The following is a 23,977-nucleotide window of genomic DNA, read 5'->3' on the forward strand; positions in this document are numbered from 1 at the left end:
GGAAGGGGTGATCCTGGCAGCGACGAGCCGGGGCCCACGTGGGATGCGCCTGGCCCTCGTTAGGAAAGGCCACAGCCTCCCCCAAGGCCCTTGGAAAGCTGTTCCCGTGCGGGAGAGTGTGTTCCAGCCTCCGCGCCCTCGCTCTGGACGTGCTGGGCGGCACAGAGAGGCCGTTCTTTCCCAACACAGATGGAAACGCTCCCCTGGCACTGCTGCCTGGGGTGTGGAGGAGGGGAGGGCCCCGCAGCTCCGCCGACTCGGGAAGCCGGGGAGGACTTTCCTCTCAAAAACCATACTGCTGATTAAAATGAAAACGTCTAAGGTCACCGAGGACATTTATCCAACTAGGAGTGGGGAATGGGAGGTGTGAGACATCACCTGATAGTAGAAGCTCCTAAAGGGCAGCTGGCACTGCAGGGAGGCCCACCCTTCATTGCTGCTTAGGGATGAATAACAGAACCTAGACAGCTATTTTTACACTGGCTGAGCGAGAGAGAGAGAGAGAGAGAGAGAGAGAGAGAGAGAGAGAGAGAGAGAGAGAGGGAGGGAGTTGCGGGAGGAGGTGGGAGCAACAGGGGAGAGGACCTAGGGAGAGAGCAAGTGCAGCCTCTTCCCTCTTCATCCCGTGATCTTATTCCTCTTCCCAATGCGGATTCCCTCCCCGGAAGTTAAGAATTATTTATTACTTTGAAATCAGAAAAGGAAGAAGGACGCTAATCAAAAAGTTCCCTGAACGGTGAAAATAAATGAGATCTCAACATTCTGAAATTGCCCCTGTCGGTCCCCTCAGTCCTTTCTCCCCTTGTTTGCCATCTTTTGAATGCCCAGGTCCGAGGTTATGGATCTGAATTTTCTTTTCCCTGCTCAGGGATCATGGAATGGCCTCTAGGAGGTTTGGGTCAGTGGGCTGGAGGAGACAAGGAAGGGGAGCCCTTCTACCAGAATGCTATTCAGGTCGTCACTGTTTACTGTATGACTTTGTCTTGAAAGGCCTGCTTCTTCAAACGGGGATTTTCAGGCCATGGTAAGTTCTGGGAAGGCAGAAGGATGTCCAGAAAGGGTGGTTGCTTTCAATGTTCAGCTGATACGAGGCAGCCAGAGCCTGTGCCTGTGCTTTCGTCTGTCAGAATAAATATGGTGCTGAACTCACCAGTCCAAGGAGATGTGCTATGGGAGACAGTCGCAAGCTGCGTGGGGAACCACTGCTGACATCAGCTCACTTCACACCGCTCAGGCTACTTTGATTCCATTGAACTTCATTTCGTTGACTCCCCAAGCCCTAACAAATCTGGAAAAAGGAGGCACAGAAAATAATTTCAAAAGTTAAACGAGGCATGAAATGACCCCTGACATTAAAGGGAGGTTGTAGACGTTCACCATCTTAAGAGTTTGCTTAGGGGAACCTTTTAGAAGTATTTGTCTGAGAATTATGGTGACCAAAAACAGAACAAAACAAACCCCTTCACGGAGGAGGAAAGGTTACTTGGAGCTCTTTATTTCATTTGGCACTTCGAAGATTCACCAGATCACAGTAAGGGTATAGGGTTGGGGTTGTGTGGGGGGGGAGGATGAAGGTGCTTCATCTGTGACTGATGTCTCCCACAAAGAGAAGAAAGTAATCTTTCCCTCTGCAAAGGGAAGCTGGAGGTCAAAGCTGTGGAGAAGCATCCAACCCAGCAGCATCACAGCCTCCCAGGTTCCAGCACAGCTGGGCTCTTAGATATTCATCCACTTCTTCCAAAGGCAGTTCAAAGAAGATGGTGTTTTATTAAGGAGACAGTATAATTCAGGGGCTCTTTCATAGCAGAAACCACCCCCCCGCCCCGGCCGCCAAACACTCCCATTATCTGTATTCCAGTTCCTTTTTAGCCGAGGTTGAGGGGAGATGCCCCCAAATGATCATTATTATTGTTTGCATGTATGTTTGTTTATGCTGTTTGGCTTTTAAAAACATAGTAGAACTTCTGTATCCAAATGGATAAAGACCCTGAGAGCTTTCAGATCACTAAAAAAAGTGGGAGCACAGCCATCCGTATCCATCCCAGCGGACGATCCTACGCTGGTCCCCCCTCTCTTCTGTCCCCAGCAGGTTTAACGGTGGTGCCACACAGTATATTCAAGTGTGGGCAAGTTGATCCCTCCCTCCAGTCACCTTTACCGGACTGTCACTCTGTGTCCATAGCAAGTTAACCCAGGTCTGAAGATCAGAAAACCAGGCTCCTGAACAGATTAGGTCTCACAAGAGATTAGTATTAATAATCTGCCTTTGCATATATCCTATCAGCTATCACATTTATTTGTAAGAAATCTAAACTATTCGAGTTCAAAATTCAGTGTCTTTTTCCTGTGATATGGTACAGGAGAAAGGGTTCCGGAAGTGGCAACTTAATTTGTATCTAATTTCAGCAAAATAATTGCAGACTGCTTCCAGCCTGAATAAGCAGTGAGGTATAGCTCCCAGTAGTTACTTATTTTAGAAGCACTCCCTCAGGATGAATGCTAGCTATTTTCAGTTGCATGTGGGAAAACCAAGGGCACTGCCAAGCTGTGGCAAGTTGGCATCATGTATGAGCTGTCAACCTCGATACTTAGTTCCACTCAGATTCATTTCTGATTTTCAGTTGGCGTGTAACCTTTTTCTTTATTCAATTTGGGGTCCTGATCACTTCCTTTGTCTGCCTCCCTACCTTCCCCTCTATCTCTATCCTCACAGGCAGCTTTGGCTGAATCCATCTAATAATAACAGCATGAATGCCAAGTGGGTTGTATAAAATCCTCAGGGAGAGATGTGAAATGAAGCACATTGTTCTTCAGGGCTCCTGGGGACCAGAGTGTACCCACTGACAAAAACAAACTAATATGCGGCGAAATTATACGTCTTTCCCTATAATTTATGCAGAACGCAATAATGCTGGGATCGCGCCTGAAATAGCTATGGTACCTACGGCAGGCAGCCTCTAAAACGGCCCAAGGATCACCACCTACTAGTATTCACTCCCTGTGTGAACCGTCCTCTCATGTGGGCTGGACCTAGTGACCCTCTAAACAAACAGAAGATGACAGAAGTGACGGGATGTCACTCCTGAGATTAGATAACGAAAGATGTCTTTTTGTACGTCTCTCTCTCTCTCCCTTGGCTCCTCCCTCTCTATCTCTCTATCTCCCTCTGTCTCTCTGCCATAACTGCCATGTCATGAGCTTCCCTATGGATAGGCCCATGTGGTAAGGAACCGATGTCTCCAGCCAGGAGCCAGTGAGGACCTGAGGCCGGCCAACAGCCACGTGAGCGAGCCTGGAGGGGGAGCCTCCCTCAGTGGACCCTTGAGATGACCGTAGCCCTGGCTGACACCTTGACTGCAGCCTGTGAGACCCAGAGCCAGAGGACCACTGAACTATGTCCAGACTGCTGACCCACAGAAACTGTGAGATAATATATGACTGTTGTTTTAAGCACCTAAGTTTTGGAGTAACTTGTTATACAATAGAAATACTAATATTAATACTAATATTCCCTTAAGCAGGTAGTTAGGAGCTTCCAGTGACCTCACCAGAGGTCTGTCTCCAGTCTCACCTCCTGCTATAGCCCCCGCCATCACCTCTGGGCCCACTTTTTGGCCACATCTTAGTCCTAGGTATTTTTGTGTCTTTATATGAGCTGTTTCTTCTGCCTGAAATAAGCAGTCTCCTCTTCTCCATATAAATTCCTGCTCACCCCTTGACACCTGGCTCAGATGTGTCTTCTGGAAAACCTTCCTGACCTTCCTAACTCCGCCAGACAGCGCTCCTGTCCCCTGCCTTGGGCTTTGCCTCTGCCTGTGCTTCGTCACTCACGCTGTGCTGTCCTGATTGGCAGACGGGCTAGATTGCAACTCCTGGAAGGCAGGACACTTTTATTCATCTTCCAGTCCCTGTTACCTAGCACAGCACAGTGATAAAACACCATTTCTGGAACAGATCAATGGCTGTTTTGCAGAAGCAAGGATCCTAGGTAGCTAGTTCCACCCCCAGCTGATGCGGAAATTTTACATAGCATCCTCTAAATGTGTGGTAGAAGAATACTTTGATTAATTGGACAATACATGAATTTTAAGCACTCAATCAGCAGATCCAACGCTGTGGCAGCCTGCAGTGTTGTAAGGCTCTCTTGGTCTGCTATCAACTCCTCAGACCTTCAGTTAAGGTCATGGGAGTTGACAGTCCTGTAATCTGAGTTGTTGTCATTTCAACCCATGACCTTTGATATGTTCCAGGCATCACAGACCTTCCTTCCCTTCATTTTTAGAGGAAGCTAGAAAGAAACCATGAAGGAAGGCATCCTTAGGGATAAACCTGGAAGAGGGGTAAGTTGTATTTGTATCTCAGTTGTATTTGTATAGCAATCTAGCCCATGAAGAGAGGGCTCATTGCAGGGGAGGTTGTTGGAAGATGGTAGAGGTGTGGAATACGTTGTAAGCCTATCTACTCCGTCACCACGTCCTGACAATTGTGCCTCCTATACAGAATCTTCCCCCTTTCTCTCCTCCGTGGCTCTTCTCCTAGTCTTGAATTCACCTATAACAGCTTCCTAACTGGTCTCATGACGTCCACTTATGACCCTTTCCAAGCTCTTCTTTCCAAACTCTTGTGGCCAGAGCAATCTTTCTAAAATGCACATTTGATCACATCGCCTGTCCACTTTAACACTTCAGTGGCCCCCTGTGAATGGCCTGGCTCGAATCCAGCCTTGTCATGCATGCTGCCCACCTCCCTGTTTGTGCTGTGGTCACACTCGAGTCTTTCACGACCTTGAAGACACAAGTGCAATGCCACAGGGAGATGCACAGACCCGCCTGCCCTGGTTAATCCTGTTCCTTCAGGTTTCATTTCACTCATCAATTCCTTAGAGATTTCCCTGATATCCCTTATTAAATCAAACCCCTTATTATGTACTTGGGGCACCACACATTGCAATGTCATGTTAATTTGTGTGGTTATTTGATCAAGGTCGTCTCCTTTTCTATTGTGTAAGTTCCATGAGGGCAGGGACCATGTCTGTTTTTGCTGACATTGTATTCTTGGTACCTAGTATAACCTGGCAAAGAGTGGGCATTCAATCCATATTTGTTGACTTGAAGTGAGTGAATTATGGGTGCTATTAAGGGTACATGGAGGAAAAGCAGAAACGCAGGAAGAATAAGGACTTAATGGAACCCAGAGCTGGGGCACAGAATGATAATTTGAATGCACGCCATCCTAAAATAGGATGTTGGAGTTTCTTTAGACTAATTGCAAAAGCTGCAGAGTGCACAACATTTATAGTTATATGTAACTTCCCTTCCCCCAGGCCACAGCCGCCTCAGGGAAAACCAAGGATTTCGGGTCAGTTCCCAGAGGTCTTTGGCTCTGCCTTCTGAACACCTCGCAGGCGCCATCCGCTGCTGACCCGCAGCTCCACCCTTCTCCGCTGGGGGCGTAATGACCGCCTTGCTCTGGCTGCCCCTGCGGGTGCTTCTGCGCCCTCTCACCACCGCCCCCCACCGCCCCCCACCCCCCCCCCCACCCCCGGCGGAGAATTGTCCCCCCACCGGCTCCTCTCCCGTAGGCGATTCCCATCCTTCCTCGGCTGTCATATCTCTCAGTAGTTTCGTAGCACGCAAGTCATTTCCTCTTATTTGTTCAGGAATCTTAAATGGAAGCGTCTAGGGCCTGCCAGTTGGTTTCATTTCCCAGTCCGTGTTTATTCCAGGGCCTGACAGGGCTGGAGGTGGCAACCATTCATCCCACAAACATTTACTGCATCAGAGAGAGAGAGAGAGAGAGAGAGAGAGAGAGGTGAGCAAATGCGGCCCTGGCCCCAGGAACTTGTCATCTTGTGGGGCTCTTTACAGGTACCTTTACCTCTGGATGAGGCATTCAGCTGTCAGACCGTGGCTGAGAATCCATCCTCGCGACACTAATTTTTGCCAGGAGCCAGGAGTTCAGAAGAACGTTAATCTGTTTTTCTTCCAGCTTTCCTTACACAGATGACAATATTATTACTCTCAGCTTTTACAGTGAAGGTCGATACACAGATCACAGGGTCCAAGAGGGCTCCTGAGTCATTTGGGAGAATTACCTTTTTTTCTTTTCTAGGTCTTCCATCTCTGTGAATCAGCGATGTGGAAAACCCAGGCCTCAGAAAAATTAAGGGAGGCTTGAAGTGAGCAAGCCAGAGCAGAGTGTTGGCAGGAGCTGAGGGCTGCCACGGTGGGTAAATGGAGCAGGGCGTCATCTGAGGGGCTCCGGGTGATGCCTGCCTCCTGTCAGCACCATCGGATCTCTGTGACTTGGGCAGGGATGAAAATGCGGAGCACAGCCAGCGTATCCTAGAGGTGTGTGGTGTCCGGACAGCCCGTGCCAGCCGCATTTACTGTTCCGAGCCGTTCGAACAAAGCAGCTGTGGGGCTAAGCTCGCTGTGACGAGAACCCACAACAAATCCAGAAAGGCTCTGCCCTCACCGCCTTCGCTCCCGCAGCGCCGCGCTCTTGTCTTTTTAGAGGTGTGAGCCTCGTCACACGGCAGCTGATGCATGAGCTGTCCCTCTGGGCTGTGTGCTCCTCCAGGCGAGCAGGAACCTTGGCCCGGTTTCGTCCGTGTCTCCAGGGCCCGGCGCAGGGTGGGGCATCTAGTAGGTATCTGATGAATAAATGAATGGCTATAGGGCCATATAGGAGGCATAAGAGGCCCCTACAGTGGGAATGGGTTCAATAGCACCGTACTGTGTTGGTTCTCTACAGTTTGCAGGACCCAGAGAAGGAATAATTTGTCCTTTCTAGAAAAGGCATGTCTCGTGTGGGGATTGCACAAGGGAAGGTGCCGGCCAGCGGGGGATCAAGGCAGGCAGAGGTAGAGGAAAATGGGGAAAACGACATAGGAAATGATGGTGCTCATCCTAGGGAGACTTCAGAGCATGCCAGGCGGAACCCTGATTCTCCAGGAAACTGACCGAGAGTGCCTGGGAACAGGGCTGGGGGAGGCCCGCTCTCGGGGAGCCGCATCTCAGCCCCCGCAAAGACCCCCAGGCGGACTCCCGCGCTTTCCCACGGCCGTCCACTAGGGGGCAGGCGGAGGCAGGAGAAGAGGGGAGGCGGCAGCCAGCCGGCTCCTGGGCTGGGCGCCTCAGGCCGCAGTGCACCCCGGCTCACATCCAACACACTGGGCTGTTTGTATTACTCAGACAAGGCCCCGCCTCTCTTCCTGCCTGTCGTGGCCTCTGTGATTTTATACGGTGTGGCCTGTGACATGAGATACCACGAGACCATGGTAACCAAAGTACACAGCTCGGTGTGAATGTTAATAAACAGGAAAAAAAAAAGTAATCCTTGGTTTTCTTATTTTACTCACCATTTGTGGTTTTTCTATCCCTGTCTCACATATCCTTTATTATCCTGAACAATCAAGATGTACCCGAATTCCACGACTCTTTAAAATGAAAAGATAAATGGGGAAAATATGTCCTGGTCTCCTGTCACGTAGCCTTGAAAGTAGCGACTCATTTCCTCATGTGCGAGTTATCAGTTCCTCTGGATATCCTGCCAACACTCCTCTTGTGTACCAACACATCATCTCAGGGGAAAATTATGTTCTTGATAATTCCCACATGCCTTGAAAAGTCATTTCCTTCTAAGAAACTCCTGATGATGGGAATTCTTAATTGGTTTAAATTTTTCCTAATCCTCAAGTATTGAATATAAACAGCACAACTGTCTTCCCATATAAATTATCCTCCTATACATATTATCAGGCCCACAGACCTGGGACTCAAATAAGCATGAAGGAGTAAACATTTTACCAGGCCAGATCACAGAAATGAAAGTCTTTGTGTAGAAATGAGCATTGCTTCATACAAAATCAGAGAGTTTGAAAGTTGTTTTCCTGCCTGCTGAGAATGTCCGATTAGAAGCCCATCAGTGCTCGATAACATTAATAGAAAGCCTTGCTTTAATGAAGTTAAAGACTCTTTAATGAATTGCATCTTTAATTGTAATGAGAACAAACCAACCATATTACATGAACCATTGGAAAATGGTAAAGCCATCTTAAAAGAAATGGTTTTCTAGTGGAATCAGAATTCTTAAGCAAACCGTTCAGGCTGCAGACTTTCTTGAATGCTTCCCTTGATTTCATTCCAACAGCAATCAATACTGGGAAATATAAAGTATGATGGGAAGCTGGGAAATATAAAGTATGATGTCAAGTTACTTTAATGGTATGCAAAATTCTCAAGAATTTTCTAAAAATATGCATTTCCAATGATACCATAGACCAGTTGGTCTAAAATTGTTTGACTTTCAATTAAAAACATAAACAAACAGGATTGGATATATTTGGACACAATGTTGCTGGCGGTTCCAGATTCCATTGTTTAAAGGTATTCCATAAATACGACAAAAAGTGTGGCGAAGGCATCCATCTGACCCGGTATTCAGGCTTACAAAGAAAGTAATTACAGGGCCAGAGACTCGGTGTCAGCCCTCATTCATCTACATTCTCTTTCTCACATCAACATAGCTTGACCTTGATTTTTTTAGATGCAAGTAAAGGATACTGATGTAATTTGAATAAACCAGTTTTTAAAATTCCCTGAGGAGTCTGGAATCAGAAATGACAGGCTTGATGGACATAAGCTTGAAGGAGTAACCAACTCTTAAGTAATTATGGTGGTTTTAAAACAGTATCTTCCCTTCTTATTGAGCTAAAATTTCATCTTCTTTCTAGGGAAAGTTTATTTGTCCTATTCTTTGGAAAATACCCAAACGCTGGTTTCCACCCCTCCCCTCCCTGACATCCCCACCAGGCCCTTGGTGCCTCCGCAGTGGCCTCTGTGGTCAGTGGCCATCTCTGCTGCTAAATGACCTCCAACCTTCCTCGCCTTTCTCTGAGGGCAGGGGCCTCGCTTCTCTTCCTGACAAAGCACTTTCAGTCAACTCCTGGTTTTCTTCATGGTTGATTAAACTGTCTGTGTTTATTCAGGACCCTTCTCCTCTTTCTGTGTCCGGCTGCTGACCTTTCTGTGGGTTCATGGTAGAGGAGAAAGCTCACAGGGCAGTCCATCTGACTGCTTGTTTGCAGCTCTGGTAAAGATTTGGTCCTGGAAAATGTTTAGGCCATTGAAATATTAGTATGTCTTCAAAACATGTGACTTTTTGCCTGGGTAGGTTTCCGAGTTGCTGTTACTGAGTGAGGTCAGAGGCACGTAAACAACACTAGATGCCCTGTGAGTTAGAACTGCTAACATCTCTCTTGAACCTCACTGATGTTGATCATCTTGCCACTAGGCTCCACAGGGCTTCACACGGTCGTGGTTCCTAATAAGAGTAGGTATGGTCTTAATTGCTTGGAAATGGGAAGGAGAGAGAAACTGAAGCACAGAGAGTTTTGTTGAGTGGCCAAAAGGCAAGCCAGAACAGATACCTTAAATCAGAACGCCCTTTACAGAGATTCTTGTCAGCATGATACCTAATCCCCAGCCTGCATCCCTGGTCTGGGGCTCTCAGGCAAGCTCAGCTCCCCCCAGCGGTACCCAGGCTCCGGGCCCAGGTCAAATGCAAGTTCTACCACGTGCAGGCATCACCCCCTTCACCGAACACTAAAACATCTACTTGCTGTAATGTCTCAAAATGACATTTTTGTATTTTGCTTATTTGTGTGAATCTTAGGGGCACAGAGACTGTGCCTTCTGTACTTTTACTGCCTGGAAGCATGTAGTGCATACTTCAGTGAAAGGACAGATAAATGAAGGTACAGGTGGACACTATCTGAAGGTCTTCTCTTACGTTCCTTCAGTGCCACCTTACTCACCTGTGCTGACTCTTACCCTCCCTCAGCATCTCTCAGAATATACTCGGCTCCCAGCTTGTGCAATTGGCATGGCCTGACTTCTCCCTTTATTTGTTCATCTCAGCTTTATATAAAGCGCTGCCTAGTTATTACTCTCCGTCTCATATTGTAAACTCTTAGAGGACAGAGGTTCCATTGAACTCCCTTTGCCAATTAACTTGACTGTAACACAGTGAGAGGCTAGATGCTTAACGGACTTCAGAAGACGATGCTTAAAATCAGAGAAGTGGCTTCCTAGAGCTGACCGCTGGTCTTCTTCAAAGTGTTTGATGGTCCAGGGCTTGCTGTATGTTCTCGGTCACCATCGAGCCCTCTCTTGTTATGAATCCCCCGTATACATTTTGTTTGGTTTAGCAGCACGTGCGTTGGTGAGAGCCCAGGAGAATCATTCTCTGAAGGCAAGGTTTCTCAGCAGCGGCTCTTTGACATTTTGGGATAATTCTTTGTCGGGGGGAGGGTGGGAGGGGGGGCGGGGGGCGGTGCTGGCGTGTGTGTTGCAGGGTGTTTAACAACATTCTTCATCTCTCCCTTACTAGATGCTGGTCGTGTTCCCCAGTTGCGGCAACTAAAACCGTCTCCAGACATCGTCAAATGTCCCTTTTAGTTGGGGTGGGCGCAGACACACTGCTGCGGAGCCACTGTCTAAGGGATAGAAGCTGGAGGGAAACAATGATCATAACCAGGGTTTCTTCCTTTCTTTGGAGGTTTTCTGGGTTTTTTTAGAAAAATATAACCAGTCTGGTGCCCTGGCCTAGCCAGTTTCAGGGAGAGTCTCCCAAAATGCATTTAAATTATACAGTACTTCACCTCTTTGCCTTTTTTTTCCCCTTAGGGGCCACTTTTCCCCCCCGACGTTACCACTGGGTTGGGCCCTGCTTTCTGTGGCTTAATCCCATCTTGTTTCAGGAATCCCACTGACTTTCAACAAATTCTGAGGGGCACATGACGAGCCTCTAGGAGAGGCAGCTGGCCAGAGGTGCTGGGCAGGGCTGCCTGCCGTCCCCAGCCTGGACACCGCCCTGCTGAGGACATGGTGCTTGGGGACCTGCTCCTCCCTTTTGGGAAAAACTAGATTTCTATCTCTTCCTTGGGAATGAATAAGCCACTGGGGGCAACAACTCACACAAAACAAACTCACCAGAAACCAGACTGCAAACCAGAGCGCGACCGTATTGCCTTAAAATGCTTACCTCCTCAGAGCTCTACCGAGGGTTTGAGCTCTGAATGTGGGCAGCGTGGATGTGGTCCAGAGTGCGTGCAGGGCCCCCAGGCCACAGGCTCCAGGCCCTGGCTGGGTACCTGGCCCCTTCTGTCTGTCTCAGCTGCCCAGGGATGACCCTTGTGGGCTGACGGGGGAGGGAGGGAGGAGGCTGGGATCTGAGAGGACAGTGAAAGCTGAAAGATGTGCACAATCTTTAGACATCATCTACAGCTTCTGCTTCATTACAGGCCGAGTGCCAGTTACCCCTCCTGCGCAGACACCTTCCCAGTAGACACCGTGCCTTCCATTATCGGGAGGCCTGGGAAACAGCAATAGCTGTGATGGATGTGGGATCAGGACAGAGGGACTTGGATGATCTCATGAGATACTCTCTTCGGGCTGTGGGAAAGCCTGATGAAATAGCCCTGCTTCTGAGGAAAGCTCATCTCCCTAGAGAAGGGAACAGTCCCCACTGCCCTGGGGGAGCTGATCACTCGCCGAAGGGGGCCGATGGCCCCTGCAGGCTCTGTTTTTTCTGATCCCCATCTCCCTCCTTCCCTTGAGGACCATCTTCCTCTGTCATTATATACTTTACTCAAGGGTCTGGCCACTGTGTTGGCTAACACCGGGTCTCTCAGGAGTGACCTTTGGCATTCTGTGCACAGCTTTCAGAACCCAGGCATCAGTAGGGGTTTTTCCTGAGTGGAGCTGCAGCCTCATGGCTGCCCTGAGCGATAACCCTGGGTCAGGTGTGTTCTCCAGGCTTGTCACTTGCCCATATCCTGTGGGATGTCTTCTCCTTGACTGTGGTCTGATTTTGATAGACATTTCTGCTAAGTGGACAAGGAATGCCTTTGTGAAGTTCATATGTCTCCTAATAGAGGGGCAGGGAAAAAAAATAAAAGAACACCGCGGTCCCCATGTTTTTAACCAAGGAAAGCAGAAAGCCACCTCTTTTTCCACGCCATCCAGGTATCTGGTGCTGTCTTTGGAGCCTTGTCCATCAGAGGCTCTCTCCAGCTTGGGCTCTGGCGGGAGTGCAGCTCCACGGGACTGGCGGTAGGTCCTCAGCGTGTGGAAATGCATCAGCTCGACCCACTTTTCTGTCACAAACCAAGTGGGGCAATAAGCGAACCACATCAAGAGCCCTTTTTGCCACTTGAGTCATTCTCACTCCCATTGCTGGGCCTTTGTTGGAGTCCTTTGTCACTTTTGAAAATGTTATTTCTTAGGAAGTAAAAGAACAGTATGGCCATGGTTAGTGTTGCTGGTAAGTTCCGTTACTTGAGGCACATTTAACTATAATAGAAAAATGTGAATCTGACCAGTGTGTTACAAAGCTGGTTACTACCACAACCGTCAGCTTTGTCCCCACGGCACCTGCACTTCAAAAGCATGGTCTTCAAAGGCCATTGTGTTAGGGAAACGGGATGAACAGTGCTGTGTGACGCTGATTTCTGTTCAAAAGGAAAGAGGAGAGAATGAAAGAAAGCCGTGTGGTTGCAACAGGGCTCTCTGCAAGTGTTGTTTCCACACTGGTCTGGTTCGTTGGTCAGGGATCTTGGTCAGGGATGCTCTGTATTTTCCCTGTCTATCTAGTTCGCATGACTTCTTGTTCAGCCCTGTCTCAGTCAATATTCTTCGTGCTCAATTAGGTTAAATGTGCCTTTTCTTCCTTACAGGTGTGTCTGCTTCTCAGAGGCTTTCACACTTGGTGTGAGCATCCTCTACAGACGTGAAAAGATGTGAGGTCCCGGATCCCTAGGATCAACATGGAGCAGCTTTCTGGATCACTAATTTTACTCACAGACTTTTGGGAAATGTTGTTTTATATGAAATAGTGATCTAACAGTGGAGTTGTGTGCTCAGTTTGCATACATTTTAAAGATAATGCACGATGCTTCAGAAACATTTTGTGCTGGTAGCAGATGCCATAAGCCACACCCCCAAGACTCCTGAAGTGGGTAGTATTATGGGTTGAATTGTGTCTCTCCAAATATGTTGAAGTTCTAACTCCTAGGACCTCAGAATATGAACTTATTTGGCAATAGGGTATTGCAGATGTAGTTCCTTAGGTGGGCCCCTAATCCAGTGTGACGGGCGTCCTTATAAAAAGCGGAGACACAGACACGCACACGGGAGAAGGCTGTGTGAACGTGGAGGCAGAGACGGGGGTGATGTGTCTACCAGGCAAGGATGCCAAAGGTTGCCAGCAAACCCCCAGAAGCTAGGGGGAGGCCTGGAACAGATCCTTCCTCACAGCCTCAGAAGGAACTAACCCTGCTGACACATTGATTTCAAACTTCTGGCCTCTGGAATCGTGAGACAACATATTTCTGTTGTTGAAGCCTGTGGTACTTCGTTACAGGAGCTCTGAGCAAACTAATCCAAGGGGTCAGTCTTTTCTCTTGCTGGAGGTGCTTCATGGGCGGAGTTTGAGATGCCCTGAACCTTGCCATTTAGGGTTGGACAGGCCCAGCTTTGGAATCTGGCCATGCCATCTACAAGTCATGTGGCCTTGGGCACGCATCCAAAAGTCCCATGGCGAGGATTTACTTATTTTTAAAATTTTTAAATTTTTTATAAATTTATTTGTTTTATTTATTTATTTTTGGCTGTGTTGGGTCTTCGTTGCTGCACGCAGGCTTTCTCTAGTTGTGGTGCGCGGTCTTCTCATTGCGGTGGCTTCTCTTGTTGCGGAGCACAGGCTCTAGGTGCGTGGGCTTCAGTACTTGTGGCACGCGGGCTTGGTAGTTGTGGCTCGCGGCTCTAGAGCGCAGGCTCAGTAGTTGTGACGCATGGGCTTAGTTGCTCCGCGGCATGTGGGATCTTCCCGGACCAGGGCTCGAACCCGTGTCCCCTGCATTGGCAGGCAGATTCTCAACCACTGCGCCACCAGGGAAGCCCCTCCATTGTGAGGATTTAAATGAGAGGCTGAGTGTGATAATACCAGGCACGGGACCTGGTAACCTGGTGGGTTTTCGGTAGATATTACTCCTGTTTCCTTTTTCCCTTCTGACCTTCTTGTCCCTAGAAGTCATTTTGTCAGAGAGACAGGAGCTCAGGAGCCCTGGAGAGGTAAGATGACATCCTCAGTCACACCATGAGCTGGTGCAAGGCTGGATATCAAATCCAGGCCACCCGACTCCACAACTGTGCTGTGGTTCCCTATGATGTCGTCTTTGGGGGGCTCCCCACCCCCTGTTATAAAAATTCTCTGCATGTTGTCTCCCACAGACAGTTGCAAAGGTGATGAAATAGGTGAGACTCTAGGCCCTGGATGCTCTTTGTACCGTCTAGTGAGAAGTTTCTGCTATGGGTTCTTCCACTGTCCAGAAAAACTTCTTAACAGAAGAAATGCCTGCTACTTTATTGTTTACTTTGTTCTTCTTTTTACATATTCTTTAAAAAAATTTTTTTAGTTGAAGTATAGTTGTACAATATTAGATAAGTTACAGGTGTACACTATAGTGATTCACAATTTTTAAAGGTTATACTTCATTTACAGTTATTATAAAATATTCGCTATATTCCCCGTGTTGTGCAGTATATCCCTGTAGCTTAGTTTATACCTAATAGTTTGTACCTCTTAATCCCTGACCCCTATATTGTCCCTCCTTCCCTCTCCCCACTGGTAACCACTAGTTTGTTCTCTATATCTGTGAGTCTGCTTCTTTTTTTTTTGTTATATTCACCAGTTTGTTGTATTTTTTAGATTCCACGTATAAGTGATATACAGTATTTGTCTTTCTCTGACTTATTTCACTTGAGCATAATGCCCTCCAAGCTCACTCATGTTGCTGCAAATGGCAAAATTTCATTCCTTTAATGGTTTTAATGGTTGAGTAGTATTCCACTGTATATATATACCATGTCTTCTTTATCCATTTATCTGTTGATGGACACTTAGGTTGCTTCCATATCTTGGCAGTTATAAATAATGCTGCTATGAACAATGGGATGCATGTATCTTTTCGAGTTAGTGTTTTGTTGTTTTTTTTTGGATATATACCCGGGAGTGGAATTTCTGGGTCATATGGCAGTTCTATTTTTAATTTTTGAGAAACTTCCATACTGTTTTCCATAGTGGGTGCACCAATTTACATTCCTATCAACAGTGTATGAGGGTTCTTAACATGTTAGCACAAAGTAATTATTCCTCATGAAAAGATTATATTTTGTTCAAAAGTGTTTTCCATTACAGGAAAAAAGGGCTTGGGCCTTTTAAGAAGAAACCAATTATAAAGTCGGAGGGCTGATCAAGGTCGTAACAACTGCGGAGGCCTGTCCTGCAGGAACACAGCCGGGTCCATAGTAATAAGCCATTGATAAGCAAGGGATTAAATTAGTTGGTGGTGACTAATTTCAGATGCAAAGTGGCTTGAGTTACATCTTCCTGATAGAGGAGCGTATTGGGGAAAAATCAGTTTGCAGATTTAGGAAGGTTGCTTAAGTTATGATTCAGTATCGATAAAGATCAAGGGTTTGGAGTCAAACCTGCACAGCTCTCGCCCTCTGCAGGAAAGCTGGACACCCTCCGGAGGAAGCTACAGTCTCCTTCCCCAGAACATGCCCAGGGCACCTCTCCACACAGTGCTGCAGACCATTGCAGGGGGTACAGGTTTCCTCCTTCCACTCACTCTTAGGCCCCCCAACCTTGGGTTAAGAGCCATCACCCTCTCCCTTTTTGGCCTCTTAAAAAAAAGCTAAGTGCTAGGTTAAAGGAGAGTTTATGATTTCTTTTCTATTTCATGCTAGAGCTGACTTGGGAAAAAAATTGTGTGGCCTGGAGTGAAGGATACTTGTTGGTATAGTAGTGCTGATGAAAGAAACTAAAAATCAAGGTTTACTGAATGAAGAGAACAGAAGAGTTGGGAAGCTGTGGCTGGGTTTCAGGCTGACAGTGTGTGGTCCTGGGGCTTTGAGTCAGTGGCTGAGCCTCTTTCAGCCTCAGTTTCCCTGCCTGCACCCATGGAAGTAACAGTGCACACCTCACAGCTGCCTTGTGAGCAATAGATGGGACAATATCCTCGATCTTAATGCACCGTGTAAACTGTCGTATGAATAGAAGGTGATATTAATATGGAAAATAAAGTTAGTGACAAAAATACCTAAGCATTTATATTTTTTAGAACTTTGTTCTGAAGTTTGAGGATTTTAATACACTCTAATAAAAAGTATATTTCATGAAAAAAAATAATGGGTCCTGTTCTATCCCATGTTTGAATTTCTATATCTCATGGAAAACCTAACCTGGAAGTTGCAAACCAGCTCCCAAATGTGTTATTTCACTTGCAGGGTGTTAAACAAGTTTTGTTTCGTTCATTTTTAAATCAGTTGCCAACATTTAAAACTAGAAGTTTTCTTATATAAAACAAAAACAAAACCTAGATTTCAGCTGCTTTTGGGGAAAAAGAAGCTGAATTACTGGCACAGCTGTCTGGGATTTCCCATGACTTACTGCTCCCCACCTTGGGTTGTTTGCTACCTCAGGCCAGCCATACCCAAGGCACCCCCATCTCCCTGGTATCATTTTCCCAGTAGTAGGACTAGAGTATCAAATAGCAACTCGATTTGAAAAATCAAACCTGTAAAGAGACAGCAAGTTCTATAAGGATGCTCAAACAGGGGCTGTCTGGTCTCCTACCTTTAGCTGGGTCTACGTGGGTCAGGTTGGGTGAACGTGGCCAGCGTGGACAGAATTCCTTTCTCGTAAAGTGAGCACAGGATCCCTGTGAGGATTAAGTTAGATGACATATGTAAACACCTTGCAAGAATCAACGCTTGGTAAATGAGAGCTCTGAGCAGGGCATCAGGGCATCACAAAGATTCTGACGAATAATCTGCAGTTCAAACTCCAGAAGTGATGGCCACAGTCAGGCAGTGGCCGAGCACCTGGGAGGATCAGGCTGATGAATAAGGTGCCCCCTGAAACCACAGTTTCTGAGAACAAGGATGCAGGCCCCCAGACTCACATAAGAAGACCAGGGATCCAAGGTGGAAACAGACCCTTGGTGTAACACAAATGCCCTTTGCCTTTGGCAGATCACTCCTATGTCACCAGGAGTGTTAGAAAGCTCAGGAGATGTGAAGGGCCACACACAGCAGATTTGATGTGTACCTGCTTCTACTCCAAAGAAATATTAACCAGTGACAGCTCGGTGCCTTTGCCCTAAGCACTCACTTCCAGTGCAAATGCACAACTGACTTCCTGCAGAGAACCAGTGACCAGGAGCCTGAAAATCCATAGGGCAGCCTGAGCATCTCCTGGGTGGGAGGGAGGCAGCTACTATGACCCTGACTGGCGTTACCTTGGAAGGTACCGCCAATCCCTAGAAGTCATGCCCAGGAATGATCTCCCCACTTTCTTCTCCCTGCCGTGGATTCCTCCCAAGTCTGTTTTATAGGAAGTTGCCTTTCTTCTATTTCTTCTGAGCAGAAGGGGATCATCCCTGGGTTGAGCAAAAGATGAGTAAGTGATTAGTGGCTGCCGCAAAAGGATCTCGTAAAGCATTTATGTTGTCACACAAAAAGGATCTGGTTTTTACACATCTGTCTTTTCAGTTCATTTGTGGCAGGTAGAAGGCTGCCAAAGTCATTTTATGACGCCAGGGGTAAGGCTCGCTTTAGGAAATGGGGTAGCCAAGGATCTGGTGTTTCCCCACACTGTTTCCTCCTTCATCTCATGACCTGACAAAAGCAGCTCTCTGAGTCACACACTGAGTGGCCTACTATTGAGGAAATAATCTATTTGCTATGGTAAACTAGGGATGTCCCTTAGAAAGAAAATCAGGGCTTTTCTTGGGTGGGTCCTGCCCTGGAGTGGGACAAATGATGCAGCAATGAGCCCCACATTGCGGATGTTGACGTGAATAGGGGTGCATTTTTCACAGGAAAATACAAGGTCATCTCAGTTCAAGCTGTAATCAAGGCAGAGCTTCTGAACCAGGGTGGGAGGGTCCCCAGGGAGCCTGGATTCAGGGAAATCTGGGTTGAAGTGCTTCTTGGTAGCCACAGGCACTCAAGATCCCTGGGGAGATCCACCCTCCACCCCCACCCCCCCCAAGGGAGGCTGTCTGCTCTGCCAAAAGCCTGAATTTCCTAAAATGGCTCCAGTATCCAAGGAATCCCTGGACAGACACTTTCCAGATGGACTTTGGCTGCTGACTATTAACAGTCTCTACTATTCCCCACATCTGCTTCTAGGAGATCTCACTGGCTCTGCTCCCTCAACCAGTAGAGATGAGGACACCTCACCCCCATAAATCTTGAGATTGGTGGCTTCTTATTGCCCTTTAGGCCTTCATTCACACACACACACACACACACACACACACACACACACACACACACACGGTAAGATTATCTCCTTGATCTCTGGGCCATCAACTCTGGGCAGAGCCACTTGGACAATGGTTACTCCCCCAAATCTGAAGAACTGTACCCCTTAGCCAATGTTTCCAATAAAAAATCCTGCCGTTTAATATAAGCTTATTCTCTGTCTGAAATGTACAGAAATGTAATGGTCTCACGTGTGAAAGGGTGATGATCAGAGCTTGTCTGCTGGACCGGACAAAACTGAACCTGAGCATTTCTTGAGGTTTCTTCCATTCCTAGAATCTCATGATTCTGAGATCCTTCCAAATATACACACTCAAAGTGAGTTTTTCTAAAAACAAATTGGATCTCACACAAAATTAGTAACAACTGAACCAAGTACAGAATCTTACTTGGTTCTGGCCCCAGGAGGAACTTGATTATTTACATTTTAGGTGAAAACTCTTCTCCCCTTTAAATACTGCATAAAAATGGCAAGATTCTCAACTTAATAGTAATGTTACCATAGCAAACAAAGGGGAAACTATGAAAATCTGACACAGAAATACGTGGCCTGTTATTCCAAAAAAAGTAAATGCAACAAAAAGAAGAAAGTTGGCCTCATCCTCCGTCCCAAAGCACCACGCAGCCCATGCCAGCCACCAGCACAGCCCTCTGGTCCTCTCCCACCAGGCAGGCCCCTGTCTTTGCTCAGTTCTTCCCAAGCCTTCAGCGCTTCCGGTCCCACTTTGAAGGCAGGGGTTTCCTCGTCTGTATTCACAGCGTGAATTCACAGTGTGAATTCTCCTTTCAGAGGACTTCTGAAGACCGCCTGCCCTCCAGGCCAGCGGGAGTTCATCTCTCCGTCTCAGGTTCCCAGCCCTTCGTATGAGGAGACAACTCTCAACACCGCTGGCTTATCTTCCCTTGTGTAGTTTGTATATGTGTCTGTCTCCACTGCTGGGATTAGACTTCCGGAAGGCAGAGATGCAATCCTATCTGTGGGCCTTTACACAAGTAGACACATCTGATACATTTTAATGACGTTTAAGTGAATTGAAGAAGGGTGACAACACCTCCACTCTAGATTTCTCTGTATATACCACAGACTACCTGGAATGTCATATGAGAGTGGGGGTGACTTAGCAGATGTTGTCAGGGTTTCTCAACCTTGGCACAAGTGACGCCTGGGCCGGATCGTTCTTGGGTGTGGGGACTGTCCTGTGCATTGCAGCGTGTTTAGCGGCATCCCTGGCCTCCAACCTCCAGATGCCAGTAGCGTTCCCCCTCCTCTCAAGTTGTGACAACCACAAACACCTGCAGACATTGTCAATGTCCCTTGGGGTCAGAATGGCCCCAGTTTAGAACCACTGATGTAGGTGATTCCCGAAGGAGAGGGAGTCTTCCTGAGAGGAAGTATAAGACACCTTGCCCAGTGGGGAGCCTGCCCAGACCTGCTCCCTACTCCTATAATCATCCTTGTTTTAATACATCAGCAGAAGGCAGCTATTTATAGCTTCTGGCCAAATATTTTACTCTGACAGGCTGTCACTGACAGGTTGCCAAACACTGGAATTTTCTTAAGTGGGGTGTGGAAAGAGAGAACAGGGTAAGGCCCATCCTCTGTGAAGTACGAATATCTTTTTTTGGGAGGTTGTCGTCTTGGAGACAGTACAACAGCTACTAAGAGGTGCCTGGGGTCATGCCAGGAAGACTGAACAGGCAAAAAATAACAACAACAAAAGCTGAAATGAAAGATGTCTTTTCTCAGCAGGATGTGGGGAACCATCACTCTTAATAAATCAACACATACAAACTCAGGGAAGGTGTTCACCTATTTTGGCACGAGCCACAGAGCTGTGGGTGGAGATGGCTGGAATATTTTCGGTGTGCGGGGAGATAACCCCACGGGTCATCCCTTTGGCCTCCAGATGCTGGGGCCATCCATCAGCCAGGCGGCAGCCCACAGGCAGGCGGAACTGTGATGAAGTGCGTTGGCTCAAACATGGCAAACAGTGTTCGGTGTTGGCACAAACCACCACCCTCGCTTTTCTTTTACGCTATGACACTTTTTCATGTCGGGGAGCTGAGTCTGAGTGAGGCCCCAGTGGCCGTGAAGGACTCAAGGTCCAGGGCCCGGGAGAACTGCGGGATTGTCTTTTTCCTCGCTGAGGCATTAAAGATTGGTTTGTGAAGCAGTGACTGAGGCATTACACATTAATGGCTGCACAGGGACTTTGATTCCATGTATCTCACGCTGACGTAGAAACTGGAGCTGTTATATAAGGTGTTGACTCGTCGCCCTTTCACGCAAGCCCCCCTCATCACATCATGTACCTCCCGGGGCCTGGGGGTGGGGAGAGTTGGGGGGTGGCGAGAGGGGGAGCGAGGCCTGCAGAGCTGCAGGGGCGGGACAGCTGAGGAAAGGTCTGAGGTTTGGGGCAGCGCATCTTAGCACAGCTGCTGAGAGGACGTCTGCCTGCAATAGTGATAACCACCTGACTGCTCTCACCTTTGATTTCTGTTGGCTGCCTTCAGATGTGGGGAGCCAGCTGGGGGCCTCTGATGAGAAAATCAAAGATTGGAGGCAACAAACAGGTTGTTGATACCACACGGTCCTCTCTGACACCGAAAGAGAAACTCTGCTGTCCTGGCAAGAGATGCAGTCGGACTTGGCAAGGCCCTGTTGCATCAGGAGCAAACATGGGAACGAGGGCAAGAATGACATGAACTACAGTTTCTGCCCTGATGCACAGGTGCTGAAGGAAGATTTTACACTTCTAAGGACAAGTCTGCAAAATAGGTGTTGAAGGGGACGTGGGATCTGGGTGAGCGCGAGGTGGCCACACCCTGGATGCGGGGACCCTCTGACCAGGACTGAGGGGCCCAGCGGAAAAGGAGGCTACGGGCACAAGTCAGTTCCAGGGTGACAGTCCGCCCTGGATAGCCCTGCAGACTCTTGGCCTGCTCTCAGTCCCTCAGCCTTGCCCCCCAGATGGGGCTGAGGGGCTCCCCTGGAGCAGCCCGGGGGAGGGCAGAGCTGGCCAGGACAGACATTGTCTTCCTCGGGAAAGCAGCCCAGTGACTCACGTGTTCCAGGCAGGGAGCGCTGCACGTCTAGACTTAATTCTTGCTATGATGCATGCAGGCTGCCTCCACACAGTTAGCAAAGTCCCTCCGGTCGGGCCTCATGGGGCCACACCCAGCACTTAGTTACCCCAAATCACACTAAGCAGACAAAGCCCTGGAAAATGGGAGGAAAAAATTGGAAATAATTTCATATTTCAGAAAAAACTATTGAAGTGTTCATCATGGGAAAAATCAGAACGTTGTTAATGTCTTTACACGTCGTATGGCCGGGCAGTTTCTCAATTCTGCGTGTGCTGGGGCCACTGTAACCCCTCCTGCTCCCTCCGTCCTGCTCTGACCCTGGCCCCTGACGACGAGGCCACCCTCCCCAGCTCGGCAAGGGGCCTGGAACAAACGGCCACCTCCCCAGTCCCCTCCCAGGTGCTGGAAGGTCTTTCTAGGGAGGTGTTAGGATCTTGCCGCAGCCCTGCAGATGTGAAGATCCTGTAGTCTTTTCTAGAACGTGCCCTTGAAGGCAGACGTTGACCCTGGCAGCCAGTGCAGGACGCTTCTCCCCACCTTGTGCCCCAACACCCACTTCCCAAGGGAGCAGTTAATTAACTACAGTCCTGATCACCAGAGGGAATATCTTACTCAACAGCATCCCACGGTGATTCTCCTAATAAGAGAAACAATGGGAATCTGAGACCAGGGCTGCTGCCCTCTTCCCAGAAAGGGCAGAGCTGCCATTTGCTGACCACCCTTCTGTCCCAGTGGGCCCGCCTTCCCCTTTATGACACTCTCCCATCCTAGGAACACCTCCCTGACCCTGTGACTTTTTGTGTCCCCCAAGTGCAATGAATCTTTGTCACCTTGCTTCTGTGCCTGAGATTTACCCGCCCTCTTTTCGTTCTGTCACTGCCTGGCTGAATGATGGGGTATCTGACAGGGGAATCTGGTCTCTTCTTCCTGTTCCCAAGTACAAGATGCACCTTCAGGGCTGATGACCTTGTTCATCCCCCGGGATGAGGAGTAACTCCCATCAGCTGGCAGGGAAAGACAAGGCTGGGAGATATTGCCCTAAGGGGGAGAGCTCTTGGGGAGAGCCAGCCTCCTAAAGTTAGCGCATGTCCTGATCCGTGTTCAGTATCCCTCCAGCAAAGCCAGGCGACAATATCTTTTGGCTCCTGTGTTCCGCATCGGCTCGGCAGGCGGAGGAGGGGGCTCCAGCCAAGCAGAAGGCAGCATGCGGGTCCCGGCTTTGGCCTCTGTCGAGACTCCTTCCGGTCTCCTTGCTCCCTGGTTGCTTTTAATCAGTCAAAGCCCAGTGTTCCAGATGAGAAAGGAGTGGGGAGGGGAAGAGGCTAAAACTCTGTTCAAGTTAAAGCGGGATTTATTGTAATTGGTTGTTCATACTGACTTCCAGCACAGTGCCTCATACATTGTGGCTCAAATTTAGTATTTCTCATCCATGTCTCATCAAAGCCTGACAGTCCCTGGGTCTCTTTACATTTCCACAGAACCCTACTTTGGTGGGAGCGTGGCAGGGCGGGGAGGCAGGGGCTCAGTCGGGTAAGCGACTCTGGGCTCAGAGATTAACGCTGGTTAAGTATTAGTGTACTTCCCCTGCCAGGTAAAGTGGTATGGTAGATAATTTTTGGTTTGGGCTGGCTGTGCCCTGAGTCACTTCTGGGAATTACTTCTTCCACATACGGGAAGCTGTTAGTCGAGGTGCCTGCCTGTCCCTGGCCCAAGGTCAGGCACTCGAATTTTTTGAGGTCAGTCAGATCTGCCTTCCCTGGAATCCTAAATTGGAGCAAAGTCATCAAAAGACAGAATCCAGTTGGAGCTCATTCCTTATTCACAGCAGTGTACCCAGGTGACACTGGTGAGGGGGTCTTGTGTCTTAGACTCTTGATTCTGTGCTGCTTCCTGCCCATGAAGTTCCTCAGTTCCTGTCCATTTTGTCCGGTTTCTGAGCCTGGTTTCCTAGCCATTGAGAAATTAGCTGTTTTTCCAGGAAATTCCCTTTTTGGTGTAGATTAGCCAGGGTTGGTTTCTGTTGCTTACACCCAAGGAGCCCTAATTCACACGCACAATGAACCTGGGTTTCTGAACATCCCTTAAGTCACACTTGGTTTCAGAATGTTGCCCCAAAGTTGAAGCCAGGGAAGTCTTTTCATTTACCCAGACTCCGTAGTAATCATCTCCCAGCATCCATCTCTTTAGTTGCCAAGCCCATGCTGGTTATTAGCTGACTATGGTTTCTAACCTGCCTTTTGGTTTCTTGAAGTATTCTTTTGCTCAGTTCAGACTGGGCCAAATCTTTCCACCCTGTACCTGGGGAACAGACTTGCTTCCCATGTGTTCTGCTGCTTGATGCTCCTCAAACACACACTAGGGAAATGCAAACTGGGACAATATTTTTGCAAACCAAATTGCAAAACCATAATCAAGAGCTTTTAAAACATTCTTTCTTTCTGAACTAGTAATTCAACTAATTGAGGACTTTATCCTAAGAAAATTTTCAG

General features: G+C 48.1%; 1 protein-coding gene across 1 annotated transcript in view; it reads right to left on the reverse strand.

Moving 5' to 3' along the window:
- LEKR1 (leucine, glutamate and lysine rich 1) overlaps window positions 1-23,977 on the reverse strand; it is a 309,852-nt gene that overhangs the window by 12,302 nt on the left and 273,573 nt on the right. Inside the window, exons 15-18 of the mRNA XM_082394543.1 lie at window positions 20,890-21,621; window positions 16,708-16,792; window positions 5,565-6,655; window positions 1,151-1,288 (exon numbers count right to left, since the gene is read on the reverse strand). The gene's annotated coding sequence lies outside the window, so the exon portion shown is untranslated. The remainder of the gene's footprint in view (window positions 1-1,150; window positions 1,289-5,564; window positions 6,656-16,707; window positions 16,793-20,889; window positions 21,622-23,977) is intronic.

The sequence above is a fragment of the Balaenoptera borealis genome (genome assembly GCF_965194805.1).
Source record: "Balaenoptera borealis genome assembly, chromosome: 5".
NCBI lineage: Eukaryota > Metazoa > Chordata > Mammalia > Artiodactyla > Balaenopteridae > Balaenoptera > Balaenoptera borealis.